This window comes from Mchenga conophoros, linkage group LG6 (genome assembly GCF_057382185.1).
Source record: "Mchenga conophoros isolate Kocher_MC1m ecotype Shallow Benthic linkage group LG6, M_conophoros_male_GT1.1, whole genome shotgun sequence".
In the NCBI taxonomy this organism is placed as follows: Eukaryota; Metazoa; Chordata; class Actinopteri; order Cichliformes; family Cichlidae; genus Mchenga; species Mchenga conophoros.
This window is the reverse complement of record NC_140531.1, coordinates 30441453-30457790: the sequence shown is the minus strand read 5'-3', so window position 1 is coordinate 30457790 and position 16338 is coordinate 30441453. Positions and strand designations below refer to the sequence as shown.

The following is a 16338-nucleotide window of genomic DNA, read 5'->3' as shown; positions in this document are numbered from 1 at the left end:
TCACGGACCGGTACCGGTACGAGGCCCGGGGGTTGGGGACCGCTGCTCTAGTTAGAGGATCGCTAACCTATGTATTATCTGCTTTAAGAGTTGTGAGTCAAGTATATCTTATTTGTTGTCTTCTTTTTCAGAAGAGCCACAGCATTTGGGTTTGAACACATGAGTATGTTATTTTATTAATAAGATAATCTAGCATTGTAATAGTAGATGTTAGATAGCTGATCAGCATTGTGTTGGCACATATTTAAAAGGATAACAGTGAAGGAATCAGTTTCTATGCAGTATATCAGGACAAGGTCCAGAGTGAGACTAAAGCAGTGCATGAGCTAATCTAAATTTTGATCGATACCAACTGAGTCTTACACTAAATTAACTGCAGAGTTGAGGCTGTTGTTTTCAGCATCTACACCAATGTTAACATCATCTACTATAATATTTTTTATCTGAACTGAGCACTAAATCAGACTAAATCTAAAGGTCACTATATATGGGCATATGGTTTCCTGCTCAAACAGTGAGCAAATGGCACTTAATTTCTATACTTAATGACCCGTTTCTCCTTCCTTAGAGTCCAGCCTCACATATTACTAATTACAAGCCTTTTCCTGTGCTTATGACATCTATCTCATTGCTGTTCACCTAGCCTCCCACTGGCCCTGTCTACTTTCTTCATCTATCTAACTATCCCACTTTTTCTTTGCTAAACTCTTCTTTTGAATACTTTTCTTTACTTCCTCATTCCACCTCCAAGTCTCCTATACTCTGTCCAGAGAATACACCAAACACCTTTCTGACAATTTCCCTCACCACCTAAGCTGCACTGTCCCAGTAATCTGGGAACTCTTCCCTACCACCCAGAGCCTGGCTCATCTCCTTCCTCTTGGCCAAAAGCAACAGAAGCAGTCACTGCTAACCCAGGCCCAGAACAATTCTGTATGAAAATTACACTTTTTGCAGGTTTGATTTGCCAAAGGTTTTATGGCAAATGCCCTTCCTGACACAACCCTGCTTATTTATCTGAATTTGGGGCTAGCACTAGAAGTATGTGCTAGTAGTTTGTCCCACCCCATAAAACACAACATAGCTTCCTTGTGCTTTTGTAGTATTGAACTTTCAGTTTGATAGCTTGATTTATTATATGCTTTGGTGGTATGCAGACGCAAAAGTTCAAAAACTGTTTTTTCTTCAACTAAGAAAAATTCTACAAGTTGGCACAATCATGCACATACTGTATTGTTCTTTTGCGATATCTCTGATTATGTAATTCTACACCATTGAGTGTCAGCACCTTTGTGTATGAGAAAAAGTAGCTTAGTTAGTTCACTAACCTCACCATAGAGAGAGAAGAGATTATCTTTGAAATCTTGTTTTAGTTTTTGCCTCATCAGTCAAAGTCATAGAACGATGTGAGATGTGATTGTCATAAGACTCTGACAAGGCAAATCCTTTTGAGCTCTTTCACTAATGCATTAGAAAAAGAGAAATTGGCACAAACAACAATGAGAGGTAGGAGAGGCCAGAGCCAGCAACAGCAAGAGTGTTTTGCCTGTTTTGTTGTTGTTGTTGTTGTTTTACTGTTGTTGTTGGTGTCAGATTATTTCTAACCTGATACTGATGAATGCTGGTTCAAGCTCTGTGACTCGAATTGGGACCAGTGATGATCACAATTTAGTAGGTAAAATAGGGGTTTTTTTGTCCTGTCAGTAACTTGGTAAATAACCAGTTAAATCACATGGTAAGCTTTTTATGTATATAAATGTCCTTTTGTGAGCCAGCAACTCTTTCATAAATGGAAACTATCTCACAATATAAGGCTTTGAAAGCTGGGGAGCAGTTGAATTAATAGGTATTAAAAACAATACCTTTTAAAGTGAAGCAGTTTTTAGGCTGACAAATATATTTGTCTAAAGATCGCAATGGGGCACTCGTCCTACTGTTGTGTTTGGCATAACCACAGTAGAAAATCTCTTTACAGTCTGGTACACCGCAAATGTTTTTTTTATACTACTTGTTTGTTTGTTTGTTTGTTTGTTTGTTTGTTTGTTTGTTTGTTTGTTTGTTTGTTTGTTTGTTTGTTTGTTTGTTTGTTTGTTTGGTTGGTTGGTTGGTTGGTTGGTTGGTTGGTTGGTTGGTTGGTTTTTCTGAAGTTAGCCTTAGCTGGTCCCCATCCCAGATGAGAAAGGAGGGGGGCTGGCCATAGGGCTAGCAACCCTATAAAACCCAAGCTGCTGCACAAATCCCAAAAAAGGAGACTCAAGGAGGCTTGGTTTTGAAAGAACCTGCAATGACTAAGTATGTCATGCAGTGAAAGCCAGGGATTTCTGAAAAAACAACAACACTTTATTCCCTTCACTGAAGAACACAATTCTGTTTCTAACAGGAACAGAAAGAGAAGAATGCACATAGCTCAGCACAAGTACAAATACATAGAAGTCAATACTGTGACAAGGTGTTTAATTCACAGTATCTGTTCCTCTTACTACTAGCCTGTAAATTAGACTACAAGCTGGGCCATTTATATGGATACACCGTAATAAAATGGGAATGATTGGTGATATTAAAGTCCTGTTTGTGGCACATTAGTATATGTGAGGGGGCAAACTCCTCAAGATGGGTGGTGACCATGGTGGCAATTTAGAAGTCGGCCGTCTTGGATACAACTTTTGTTTGTTTTAATGTCACAAGAAAAACAATGGTGTGCTTGGTTTCAACATAACTTTATTCTTTCATGAGTTATTTACAAGTTTCTCTTTGTTCACAGCCATTGACATGTCGAAGAGGTTAACATGTGAGGAGCGGATCGAAATTGTGTTGATATCTGGTGAACGCAGTAACCGGGTCATTGCAGCAGATTTCAATGCAAGACACCCTACGAGACCACCCATCTCCCATGGGTGGTCTCGTAGGGTGACCTTAGCCAGCAGTCAGTAAACTGCTTGCTAAGTTTCCTGAAACTGGTTCAGTGTTGGATTTGCCGAAATGTGGATGCAAGAAAACTGTCACTAATCAAGAAACATCAGTGTCTGTTCTAGCTTCATTCAGCAAGAGCCCACAGCGTAGAACTCGCCGCATGTCACTGGAGAGTGGCATTAGTTGAACATCCCTTTGGTGGATATTAGCTACTCACAAATGGCACCCTTACAAACTCCAGCTACTGCAGCATCTCAACGAGGATGTGTCACAGGCTGGGTCTCCGACCCAGCACTTTGAGTTTTCTTTGTATTGTTCTTATTTTTTGATATGTTGTTAGTTTTGTGTTATTTCCTATTTGCCTTTAGTTTAGGCAGTTATTGTTCCTGGGTTTTCTATGTTTGAGTTCTTGCATTATTCATCACGTATTTTGTATGTTAAGTTTGTGTTGTCATGTCTAGTTTTAGTGTTTCCTGTTTTATTCTGACAGTGTCATGTGTTCTTTGGTCATTGTATTTAGTTTCACTCCTCCTGGTCCTGTCATTAGATTCATGTCAGTCAGCTGTTTCCTCATGTGTCTCCACTTCCCCTGATCACCTCATGTGTGTATTTAAGCCTTCTGTTTTCTGCATGTCATGGTCGGGTCGTCTGTTTATCTTACCAGAGTTACAGTCATAGTCTGCGCCTGTTTTTCCACCATAGTCATAGTTACAGTCTTTGTCATAGTATGTCATAGTCTTTGTTTCTTAGTGGGGTTTTTTGTCAGTTTGCTTTAGGTTCCTGGTTTTAGCCCTGCAATCATCCAAATAAAGGATCGCTTTCTGTTTAAACTTACAACTCCTCGTCTTCATCTGCCTTTGGGTCCTGTTTCCATTCACATCGGCGCACCCCGCCGTGACAGGATGACCCAGATCGGCGCACAGAATTTGCAGAATGGGCAAAACAAAAATTGGAACAGGACCCTCAGTTCACGCAGAAGATTTTGTTCAGTGATGAGGCAAACTTTTATGTAAAGAGTGAAGTTAACAAACAAAACACTGCTATTGGTCTGACACTAACCCACATTGGATGGATCCCTCCAAGACTGTTGGAGCAACAAAAGTGATGGTTTGGTGTGGTATATGGGATACAATGATAGTGGGTCCATTCTTCATCAATGGAAACCTCAAGGCCACTGGATATTTGAAATTGCTACATGATGATGTGTTTCCCTCTTTATGCACTGAAGCTGGCATGTTCTCTGAGTTTTTCCAGCAAGATGGTGCACCACCACATTATGGGTGCCAGGTCCGAGCATTCCTAGATGAACAGTTTCCTGGAAAGTGGATTGGTCGTCGTGGGCCAGTTGAATGGCCCCCAAGGTCTCTCAATCTGACCCCCTTAGACTTTTATCTTGGAGTCATCTGAAGGCAATTGTCTATGGTGTGAAGATACGAGATGTGCAGCACCTGAAACTACGGATACTGGATGCCTGTGCTGGCATTTCTCCTGTGGTGTTGCTATCAGTGTGTGAAGAGTGGGAGAAGAGGGTTGCATTGACAATCCAACACAATGGGCAGCACACTGAACACATTTTATAAGTGGTCAGAAACTTGTAAATAACTCATGAAAGAATAAAGTTACGTTGAAACCAACCACACCATTGCTTTTCTTGTGACATTACCAATAAGTTTGATGTGTCACATGGCCCTCTTCCTATTGAAAAGACAAAAGTTGTATCCAAGATGATATAGAGAGATCTGAGATAGAGAAGAGATATAGACAGATCGATAGTCTTCATATACTCATATGACTCTTTAATTGCTTATCTGTATGTTTTTATAAGTTACAGATGAATAACATGTGTAAGATATGTTGTTTTTACAGAAATATGCATTCACTCCTTTGATTTCACTGAAGCATACACAGAAAAAGATTTTGTGTGGGAGTTCTTCCGTGGAAATATGCTAGCTTAAAGGAAAAATTTATATTATGTCACTCAGTCACTCATAATATAAAAAGGAATGAATGACACAGTGCACACACAGATAAAGGGCTGGAGTTTAAATAGAAAACACACGTCTGTATACAACATAATCTAACTGAGAGTCTAGTCCTGAAGAAATGCTTAAAACTGAATACGACAAAACCACCTAAGAGCACTTTATGCAGGTAAGATGAAAAACAAACTATATCTACACTATATTATAATTATTTTGATGGAAATGTTAAAAATATATTTCACCATCTGCAATTTTTTTCCAGTATAAGCATTTTTGTGTCTGTATTTCCAGTGTGCTCTTTCTTTATTATTTTCTGTATTAAACTCATTGTATGATGTAGCTCTGATCTTATCAATATGTTTATTGGCATTACTCTGTTTACTGAAAATATTAAAATTTTGATAACATGATTTTCCTTACTTTGCAATTTTTTTTAAGACGTTTTTAAGAGTCAGACTGTTTCTCAATCACTGCAGAAACATCTCTGTCCTTGATTATATGTTCTGTCTGCCAGCCTGCTGTAAAATGAATGTTGAAACATCCATAAAAAGAAGTTAGCATGATAAAGGTTTAGAGGCTGTAACCATATAGATTTGTATTTTTCTTTCAGCATTACCATCCTGTTTTCCTGCTTTTGAACTATGACTGCCAGACAGACAGTGATGCCTCTGGTGGTGCCGATCCTCTCCCTGCCAGGTCTTGTTCAGGGCTTCAAACCACTCTTCTCATCAGATTCCATCACTCACCGTTACATTACACGAATAGCAATCCTTCGAAAGACAGCAGAAGTCTGCCGAGATATCGCTGCTTCTAATGGACTGGATTTTACCCTGACTGTGAGTTGGAAAGACACTCTTAAAAATAAATATTGTGAGAGCAGTGATGCATTCAGACATGTGTGCTTTGCTGAATCTTTGACGGTAACTAAAGACTTGAATGTTGCTGAGTGGAAAAATGCATGAATTAGTCACAACACCAAAACCAGTGACAAATGAAGTGAATAACATTTTCCTTGTTATAAGTTTGTGTTCTACTATAAAATATTGTCTATGGAATATTGTATTCATATGGGTGAATATACATATGGGCACACTTTTGGCAAAGGCAATCCCTGATAACATTGGCTTCCCAAAACAGGTTTCCAGATTTCCTAGAGCACTAAACAATTCAGTTCAATTCAATATTATTTATACAGCGTCACTTACGGATCAAGTAAGTGTACATTTTTGTGCTGTAAAAAAATCACATGACAAATAAACGGCATCCCTATTGCTGATGAGACAACTCCCACTTATAGTGCTATAAATAGAACAAATACTGATTAACATATGAGTGGCATGTTGTAATATACAAATTCCTTGTTTTCAGATTGATAATAGCTTGTCAGTTGGAAAGGTGCAAAGGGCCTGTTCGTCTATAGCTACCTTCACATCTTTCGTTTCCACCATCAAGTTTGAAACTGCCATTGCTACTATGTACCTCAGCAATGCAGCGGTGGACGCGATTTTTCTCCTGAGTGCGGCACGCCATTTTGACGATGAGACCTTCAACAGAGGACGGGATATCATCACAGAAGGTACAGCAAAGCTTAACAAGACAGCCCAGAACAAAATTAACACAACTGTTTTATGCTATATATAACTAACTGTTTTTGAATATAGACTTTGGTTCATACTAGTTCTGACAGAAGCCTTACGTACTTGAAAGTTATAATATCTAGGAAAGTAACACTGAGTCACAGGGTCATGGTAAATTATAATTTATTACTAAACAAACCATGAAAACTGGAAAAGAACTTAGTATTGACCTGATGCTGTGATTGCAGCACAAGTCACACTATGGCAACTTGTGAGAATGCTCTTTCTGGACTTTAGCTCAGCATTCAATCATATCATCCCGGAGATCCTGGTCCAGAAACTGTCTCACCTGGGACTCTCCACCCCCATCTGCCTCTGGATCAAGGACTTCCTGACAAATAGACCACAGTCTGTCAGACTCGGCCCCCACCTGTCCAGCACCATCACACTCAGCACCGGGTCTCCACAAGGATGTGTTTTGAGTCCCCTCCTGTTTACGCTCTACACATCCGACTGCTCCCCTACCCATCTCTCAAACACCATCATAAAGTTCGCGGATGACACCACAGTGGTTGGACTCATCTCAAGGGAGGATGAGTCGGACTACAGAGATGAGGTCAACAGACTGACTGAGTGGTGTTCAGTTAACAACCTCCAACTGAACACCACGAAAACTAAAGAACTTATCTTGGAATTCAGGAAGGGCAGAGCAGACCCGGCCCCACTTTACATTCACGGGAACTGTGTGGAGAGGGTACACTCCATGAGGTTTCTGGGCGTGCAGATCTCTGATGACCTCTCCTGGACTGCAAATACCACGGCGGTGGTAAAAAAGGCCCAGCAGCGTCTCCACTTTCTGAGAGTGCTCAGGAGGAACAACCTGGAGGAGAGGCTGCTGGTGACATTTTACAGAGACACCATAGAGAGCATTCTAACGTACGGCATAAAAACATGGTATGCAGGGTGCTCAGCTGCGGACAGGAAAGTACTGCAGAGGGTCATCAACACAGCCCAGAAGATCACTGGCTGCTCTCTGCCCAGCCTGGAGGTCACTGCAAACTCTCGGTACCTCAGCAGAGCTGGCAATATCATCAAGGACTACTCTCACCCCAGCAACCAACTGTTTGAACTATTACCGTCAGGCCGACGGTACAGGTCACATAAAACCAGGACAAACAGATTCAGGGATAGCTTCTTTCCCAGAGCTATCACCGTAGTAAATAAGCACAAATACAATTGAACCTGCTTAGCTATACCATACCGTCACTGCCATTATATTATGCTGCTATTCATACTGTCATTATATTAATGCTGCTATCCTGTATATAAAGTACTTAATATTGTTTGAGTACTTGCGATTATTTTATTGTACTTTTTATATTTTACATTTATATTTATTATTTATCTTGCACCAAGGGAGTGGCACTCCAATTTCGTTGTACTCTGTACAATGACAATAAAGGCTATTCTATTCTATTGTATCTAACAATCTGTTGTATTTTGATGATGAGGTGTGTCTGCGGTCAAGGCCAGTGTCAAGCTAGAAAATTTTTACAGAGGGAGGTGGACTCTGGGGCAAATCTGTCACACCCTACAGGTAGGAGTGATGCTTGTTTTACTGCCAACTTTTAAGAGAGTATTATATGACACTGGGGTATCATTAAAGCAAAATGCAAAAGTGATTTTCTAAATTTGTTTCATACTCTGTACATCAAGGACTTTTACAGCCACAGTAACTGGGTGGAGCTGGGATATAAAACTCCATACAGTGCTCTGATCAGACCTGAGCAACCTCTTGAGAACCTGGCAGGTAGGCGCCCTCCCCCCATTGTCTGTGATGAGAATTGCAGTTTAACTACTTTAGCTAACTGCTATCTAGATTAAAATGTGCAGTTATCGCAGTGCATTCAGTAATTGGTCGATTGTTTGTCTCATGCCACTAGATGTTGAAAAGCATGCATTTATTGTATAATAAATAATAATAATAAATGTATACATTTAGAATGTTTTTTATTTCTGTGTTGCTTAATTTTGCTACAGGACGAAATATTCCAACTTGCAGAAGTTGTGTAGGAAAGAACTGTATCAACAACATTCTGCCTCACGTCCTGAACCGGGGACTTCTGACTTCAGGCTACTTCAACATTTTCTTCTCAACAAAACTTACTGGTAAGTTGGAAAAATCATTTGTTTTAGTGTGTTGCATTTAGGGGTTTTTTGAGAGGGGAGGGGGGGGGGGGGTATATTCTTTGATAAAATGCTAAAAATGTTATCCTTGTTTCAAGGTAAATGCAGCCATGGTGGATTTTTTGACCGCACAAGCAGGAAGGATCCAGTGGGAGGTATCAGTAAGGATACACTTGATTCCAATCTTGGCATCTTTCAGATGAAACAGCTGTTCTGGCTATTCATGCCACTATGGAATTACTGGAGGACATCAGATTAGCTGCTGGAGAGAATACCTTCTTGAGGTATAGGCTAGTGATATCTGAGCCATTTTGTAGTCTCACACAAGAGGAACAAATAAATGCTTTTCATTGTCTTGATAACAATTTTTAGATATACACTCATCAGTCATTTTAAGAGGTACACTTTGCTGGTACTGGTTTGACCCCCTTTTACTTCCAGAACTGCTTCAGAAACATTCCTCAGAGATTTAGGTCCATACTGCACACCCATGATATGAATTTCAGAGAAATTATGATATTTTACTTTTTCAGGGACACACCTAACCCCTAACCATGCTTAACAGGAAGCAGATGTGAAAGCAGTGACTTAGTAGAAAGTCCCCTTACTTCCTTAAAATCTCAAGTCGAGCGTGCTTTGTGGGCAGAGAAGAAACCGGAATCTTCATTGCTGAGTGATGGTTAGTCATCCTGTGTTCTGTACTTAAACCCTAAATGCAGATGATGTGCTTACTCACCATGGAGAAAGGAAAGACTAACGATGAAATTTTTCCGATATAGCATTTGTATATTTTCTCATGAACTCACTCCCCATCTGCTCTTGTCTTGAGCAAGCAAGCAAGAGGTGCATGTACACCCTGTGAGTCAGACATCCTGGGCTAAGACAGTATGGTGGGGAGAATTATTATTTGATCCCCTTCTGTTTGCTCATTCACAAAGAAATGAACAGTCTCTAATTTTTTATAGTACTTTCAATTTAATGGAGAGAGACAGAATGTCAACCAACAATCTGGAAATCTATGATCTTGATTTGTTTCTTCTTTACCCTCTTTTTTGTTGCATTGGTCATGATGGACAACCAATACAAAACCCATCTTCAACATTGTCATTGTCATCCTGTACCCTTAGTAGAAAAACGGCATCAAAGAACAATGTTTCCACCTGCTTGACTGTGAGGATGGTGTTCTTTGGCTTATACTAAGCATTTCTCTTCCTCTAAATAAGGTGGGTCGAATCAATGGAAATTAAACTCAATTTTGGTTTCACCTTAGCATTTTCTCCCAAGCCTTCTCTGAATAATTTAAGTGTTTCCTGGCAAATCTAAGACAGGCCTGTACATTTGCCTGCTTTCACCAATACATTTCCTGGTGACTGTGCTGCCCCTTCAGATTATTACATAGCTGGTCACATGTCATTTTCTCATGATCATCCTCACCCTATGAGGCGATGTTTTCCATTGAGCTCCAGACAGAGGGCGTTTGATGGTAATTTTATATTTTTTTTAAATTTCTGAATGGTCCAACCACCAGTCACCTTCTCATTAAACATTTGGTTGGTGAGCCAACAGCCCATTCAAGCTTTGTTCAGGCCTATAGTCTTGTCTCTGACATCCTTCGGCAGCTCTCTGGTTACCCATGGTGGTGGAGAGGCTGGAATAGAAGAAGATCATTCTATGGAGATGTGTGTTTTCTACACATAACAAGTTGAGATCAAAAATTGAGTGATTGATTGAAGGATCGTAATCTATGTGCCACATGAGCACGATGTAGAAGCAAAAACTCTCACTGCATCATAGGGGATCAAAAACTTATTACACTCAGTGACAGGAAAATCTATTTATACCTTAAATGCAATGTGATTATTGGTTGATGTTCTCTCTCACTTTATTAAAGTGAAGCTATAAATTAGAGACTTACAATTTCAAATAATTATTTCCCTTGTTATAGAAAATTAGACTTTATTCAGAATTACATTAACTGTGTATTTTTTTTGTTGTTGTTCATTTGTTTGTTTGATTTTTATCATGTTTGTTTCTACAGACTGATGGGTCTCTCCCAGTCTCCTGTGCTGTGTTTTGTCATAGACACAACAGGAAGTATGAGAAATGAAATTGATGAGGCAAAGAGGGTTTCTTTTGAGATCATTGACAGAAAAAGAGGAACAGGACAGGAACCCTCCGGTTACATATTGGTACCTTTCAATGACCCAGGTAGATCATTTACTGGATGAATTTGTACTTTATTAAATAGGAACATGTTTGAAAAGCATCTTGTAAAGTTATGCTGCTTGTGAAAAAAAAAATCATTTGTTTTTTTCACTTTCACATAAATAAGAATAAAATGGCAGCACCGTTTGCAATTAAATGCTTGGCAAACAAATGCGCAATTTAGTAGCTTTTAAAATGTTTTACATTATACTGTATGTGCAGATTATGGGCCGTTGGTTATGACAGCAAATGCAGACGTTTTCAAAGAGCGCATCAACTGTCTGTCTGCAAGTGGAGGAGGAGATATCCCAGAAATGGTCTTGTCTGGACTACAGGTGATATAAACAGAGATACATTTTACAGAGTCATATTCAAATTTTGTAAGGTGGAGATGGAGTATCATCAAATTGTTATTATACAGTTCGATTTAAATTCCCCAGGAGATTGACTTTTATTATTAAACACGTGTATTTGCAGGGGATAGAAATGTCTCTTTTTAGTCGGAGTGGTTGATTGTATTTTACATTTTGAATTATTAATTTTTCATTTGTGATACTTTGTATGCCTTACATATAAACAAAAGCTTGCACTGACAGCAGCTCCACCCTTCTCCGAGATTTTTTTCTTCACTGATGCTCCAGCTAAAGACGCCCACCTGAAAAACACCATAGAGAGCACCAAATCTCAGGTAAGCGTGAACTTTATACCATCCTTCCTCTTAAAAATATAATATAAAAAATATAATACATTTTGGCATGTAACATGAGATTATTTTTACAGTATTTGTCTCCATGTAACTCTCAAACGTTATCTGAAGGGACCACACTATTTATAAAGGACTACATGTCCCCACACACCTGTATTCTCCATTCTTTTCATGTTTTTCAAAGTTATCAAGCCTGAAATCTGCTGCCTCTAGCCTAGCTCATTGATTCTCATTCATCTTCATTCTCAATAAATGTTTTACATTTAGATCTGTGTATCTTAATCTTGAATAAAAGGGGTTTTTTTCCTCATGCTTGCAGGTTACTTTCATGCTCACAAATATTGCGGGTGATCGACGTCGCCGCAGAACCTCTCAGGGTGTGGCTCCACGTGTAATGAGTCGATCTGGTACCCAGTTATACCAAGACCTAGCTGAAGCTTCTGGAGGTCAGGCCATTCAGGTCACTAAGTCAGAACTCTCTCTGGCTACCAGTGTTATAGTAGACTCATCAGCCAGCGCTGTGGTAAGACATCAATCAAGAGAATCATATCTGACTGAAGATCACACTGTGTGAGTAAATGTGATGTTTCTCTCCTTTTTCTCTTAGGTGACAGTTTTTCAGGCAGCAAGGAACCCTGGAAGGCCTGATCATTTTACTTTTACTGTTGATGGTTCATTAAATAATGTAACAGCTTACATCACAGGAGACTCACCTCTCACCTTCAGCCTCACCAGCCCAACAGGTTTTGTCATCACAAATGTCTCTTAATACTTCTAAGATGCATTTTTTTATGCATTTGTTTAATTTTTTTTAACCTCTTATATCATCATATTGAAAATATCTTTGTAATTGTTTGTCCCTCTCCTCCAGGTGTTTCTCAGACTTCCAATCAGTCCAGTGGGCCTTTGGCATTTGTCACCAGAGCAGGAAACTTCCGTCGTTTAAGCTTTAACACTGATAATCAAACGGGGCTATGGCAAATCAGTGTTAGCTCAAACAACCCTTACTTAGTTAAGGTCACAGGTCAGTATCTGTCGCGGCCTTTTACTTTCCAAACAAAAAAGATCCGAGGAAAGGCCGTGGGTGGCAACGGGAGGTTTGTTTTGCTACGCACTTCTGACTCCATTGTTTAAAATCATATGCCGTTTATTTCGTGAAAAAAAATACAAACATAAATCAGCCAAATAACTTCTTTAAACTTAAACATAAACGAAAGTTAACTTAATTTGTTTTAACAATTTCAAAAGTGGTCAAAAAATCATTTTTTAACCCTCCCGTCTTCCCATCTGACATTTGGCAAACAAAACAAAAAACCTCTTTACCACACCCATCCCGGGTGCTCTTAATCTCTTAATTAATGGGAGGGTCCATAAACTAATAAACCAATCACTTTTCAAATGCTTATCCAATAAAATTTATTACAAATTAAGGTCAGTAAATTCTTACACCTTCAAGGAAAAAACAAAAAATGAATACAAATTGCATTCTAAAAACATTCAACAAAAATGGCCACAACAGTATCATTATTGTTAACTTTTAACCACTGAGTTATATGAGATGTTTTTCAAAGATTTTATTTGTCTGTGTCTACTGTTGTGCTTTCATACTCAGGTCAAAGTTCAGTGAACTTCATTTATAACCTCGTTGAAGAGTCTGCCGGAGCCCATGGGGACTTTAGTCTTAAGGAAGGACGTCCTCGCTCAGGTCAGGGTACTTTTATGGCGATTGTTTGTTCATTTTTATAGTTTGTAAAGTTCTCTTGTGGTAATCACTTTTCCTCACTTACTTTGGGTATGGCCTGGAAAAGGTATAAAAAGGTATAAAAATTTGGGTAGAATGGTCATTTTAATCGAGTTGATACGTCCTACCAGAGACATAGAGAGTGGTGTCCAGTGGGTAAGGGACCGCTTCACTTGGTTCAGCAATGCACTCACATTTTCTGTGCAGTGAGAATTTTTTATATTAATACCGTCACTGTTGTGTATATAATGTATCATGTGAAAAACAAAGTTTTCACAGGTCTCTATGCAGTCCTGTGACAAACTGAGTACACCCTTACTGCTTCCAAAGGAATTAAGAGGAATTAAATTCCAACCAGGTACAACTGTACAAATGCACGAGATTAATCAGCAGTTGTAACCCCTTCTATACAAGCGGAAGGTTTGGCAGTTGGCTGGTCTGGAACATTCAATTGTGTGTCAGTGCAATTAGAGTCTTCCTAGTAGCAAATAAACAAGCAAATTCACCTCAAGGTCTGACTAAAACTGCAAATAATGTGAGTTCTAAACCTCAGACTCTACAGGCCTCATTATGCATGTTAACTCATTCACTGCCAGCCATTTTCAAATCAGGTAACTCCCCACTGCCAGGGTTTTTGAGCATTTTTACTCATTTTTGAAGAGCCACAGAAAACTGTGTGTTATGATCATATAAACGCTGAACCTACCAAAATGAAGAACAGACTCTCTTCTTTCATCCAAAAAAAAAAGCTTGTTTCTACCATTTTCCATTCTTTAGTAATCAGCTGTAGAAGAGAGGTGGGTTCCACCAAAAATGCCTGTCTTGACCAAAAAAAGGGAGAAAACGAGCTTTTTGTGAAAAATACATTTCAAGCAGAAAAGTGCCTTTGACACTAATATTTCTTGCTTTGTGACACCTCTAACATATAAAATAGTTTTTCACTTCTATAAAACAGAAATAACACTGAGAAAGGTTATGTTTTATCAAAACAATTTATTTACAAATATATGTAAAAATAAAATTCACTGACAAGCTGCCCGAGGTTGTATTCTAGCCCCTCCCATTGAAAAACGTAATTGACGTCTATAGACGTCAATGGCAGTCAACGTAAGTTTTTCAATGGCAGTGAATGAGTTAAATGCTAAAGTTCAAGACAGAGAAAACATCTGATGTCTAAAAAGAACATGTCAGCACAGATTAGATCTGCAAAGCAAACAATATGCTTTAGACAGGCAAAATTCCTTCACGGAGATATGAGGGACTGATAAGAAAACAACTGCGTCATATTTTTGTTAAAAATAGTTCTGCGAGCCATGGGCTTTAGGTAGTTTTCCACAAGCCTGTATTGAGTCACATAAAAACTTTCATTTTCAAATGCCTTCAGATTGATCAGATTCCTTTTTAAGGAAGGAAGGTCTATTAAAAAGTTAAAATTTTAGCATATAGCCAAATATATAGATTTATTTAGCACTGCAGAGCTTAATTAACATTGTATCATATGCCAAGGAAATTAATTCAACACCCTGAAGGCAGCCATTTCTTGCAATGATATTTCATTGAAGGTATTTCATGGAAGGTAATATTCATATCTTAAATATCCCGCAAAAATAGTCTTTGCACCTGCCCTACTCTGCAGTAAAGATTTAGTTATATATTATTTTGTCATGACTGTCAATCTGCTGACAGTGCATATTACTCCTGGTCTCATGCAGTCTTTAGGAAGCAACGATTTCCTGGTGACATTTAGTGGAATCCCAGCAGGTGAATTTGTGCTTATCCTGAAAGGAGAGGACAGCAGCTCCACTTCCAGGTCCACTTCCAGGTCCACTTCAAGCAGCTTCCAGAGACAAGCGTCCACACGGATGTGGACGTGTCCACATGAAGCCTGTGTCAAGGCCCATATGGTTCTTCAGAATGTCACCTGACCAAATACAAACGAGGCCCCGACTCTCTGAAACGACGATACTGTCTCGTTATGTGATTCAAGCTCTTGAAAAGATGCTCTATTAAGATTCTTCTGCCAGCAGAAGTAGAATCTTTGAGGTGTAGCACTGTCGGCCACCAGTATTTTTGTATTTGTTTTTGTCTCCTCATGTCTTTCTAGTTTATAATGGGGTGCTGTTAGAAAAGTTGATGTTATGTTTTTCTGTGTAAATTTTCTGCACCTTTGAGATGCCAAATATGAAAATACCTAAGATGTAAGCTGTTCTTACATAAAGGTCAGAACAACTAAATAATTAAAAGTCATTTCATCGATCACTGTAGCAGCATTTGAAACAGAGTCTGATTACAGTTGTGAAGCTATTTTGTTATGCTGCAACCCACTGTCAGTAAACTGTGATAAATTCTAATCAATACAATCTTGAGGTCATTTGTTTACCTTTTAAATGCTGAATAAAAAATACCTGTATTAACAATAATAGCTATCGTTACTCTGTTTACGTTATCGTCATTAGAAATGTATTAATTTTATTTTGAGACACAACATGAATTCAGATTGTTTTTGTTTTAAATCATATGCTTACGTTTTTTGAAGAAACTCGTGCTTTTTCTGTTTCCCTCAGTTAGGGCTATTAAATAAGATAATACATGTCTATTATATGTATAATTCTGATTATTAGTTCAGTTATACAATTTTATAGTTGAAATTAAAGGTTAAATGTGAGGTTAGCCTTCTAGTTCAGATTGTTGTTTCACTTTTGAAACTGCATTCCTGACCTGTGTTGGTGGGTTATCTGTTTCTTAATGTGTGTATGCAAATTCACCTGTGCAGGGGCCCGGCTGTGATTGGTGGACCGAAGGAGCGGCCTGATGTAACTGGTTCCTGCTGTGGACATGAACTATAAAAGGGCGACCGAAGAGCAGCGGTGCGGGGGGTGTGGCAGACTTCCCGTGCACTTGCCTCAGGTCCAGATGGAGCAGCCGTAGCAATAGCTATTTGGTTAAAAGGTCGGGTATGTGTGTGAAGTGCGGAGCAAGTAGGGGTGAGCTGCCGATTATGTTGGGAAGCCTTCTTTTCTCCTGTGTTTT

At 39.0% G+C, this 16338-nt stretch overlaps 1 pseudogene across 1 annotated transcript; it reads left to right on the top strand.

Annotated features, from left to right (window-relative positions):
- Positions 1-5533: 5533 nt before the first annotated feature.
- Positions 5534-15639, top strand: LOC146572909 (von Willebrand factor A domain-containing protein 7-like; annotated as a pseudogene). Its single transcript, XR_014892767.1, has 14 exons — positions 5534-5728; positions 6261-6468; positions 7981-8066; positions 8186-8279; positions 8510-8638; positions 8755-8940; positions 10695-10864; positions 11084-11196; positions 11445-11549; positions 11887-12090; positions 12175-12310; positions 12439-12591; positions 13180-13359; positions 14995-15639. The product of XR_014892767.1 is annotated as a von Willebrand factor A domain-containing protein 7-like (transcript).
- The last annotated feature ends 699 nt before the right edge of the window (positions 15640-16338 follow it).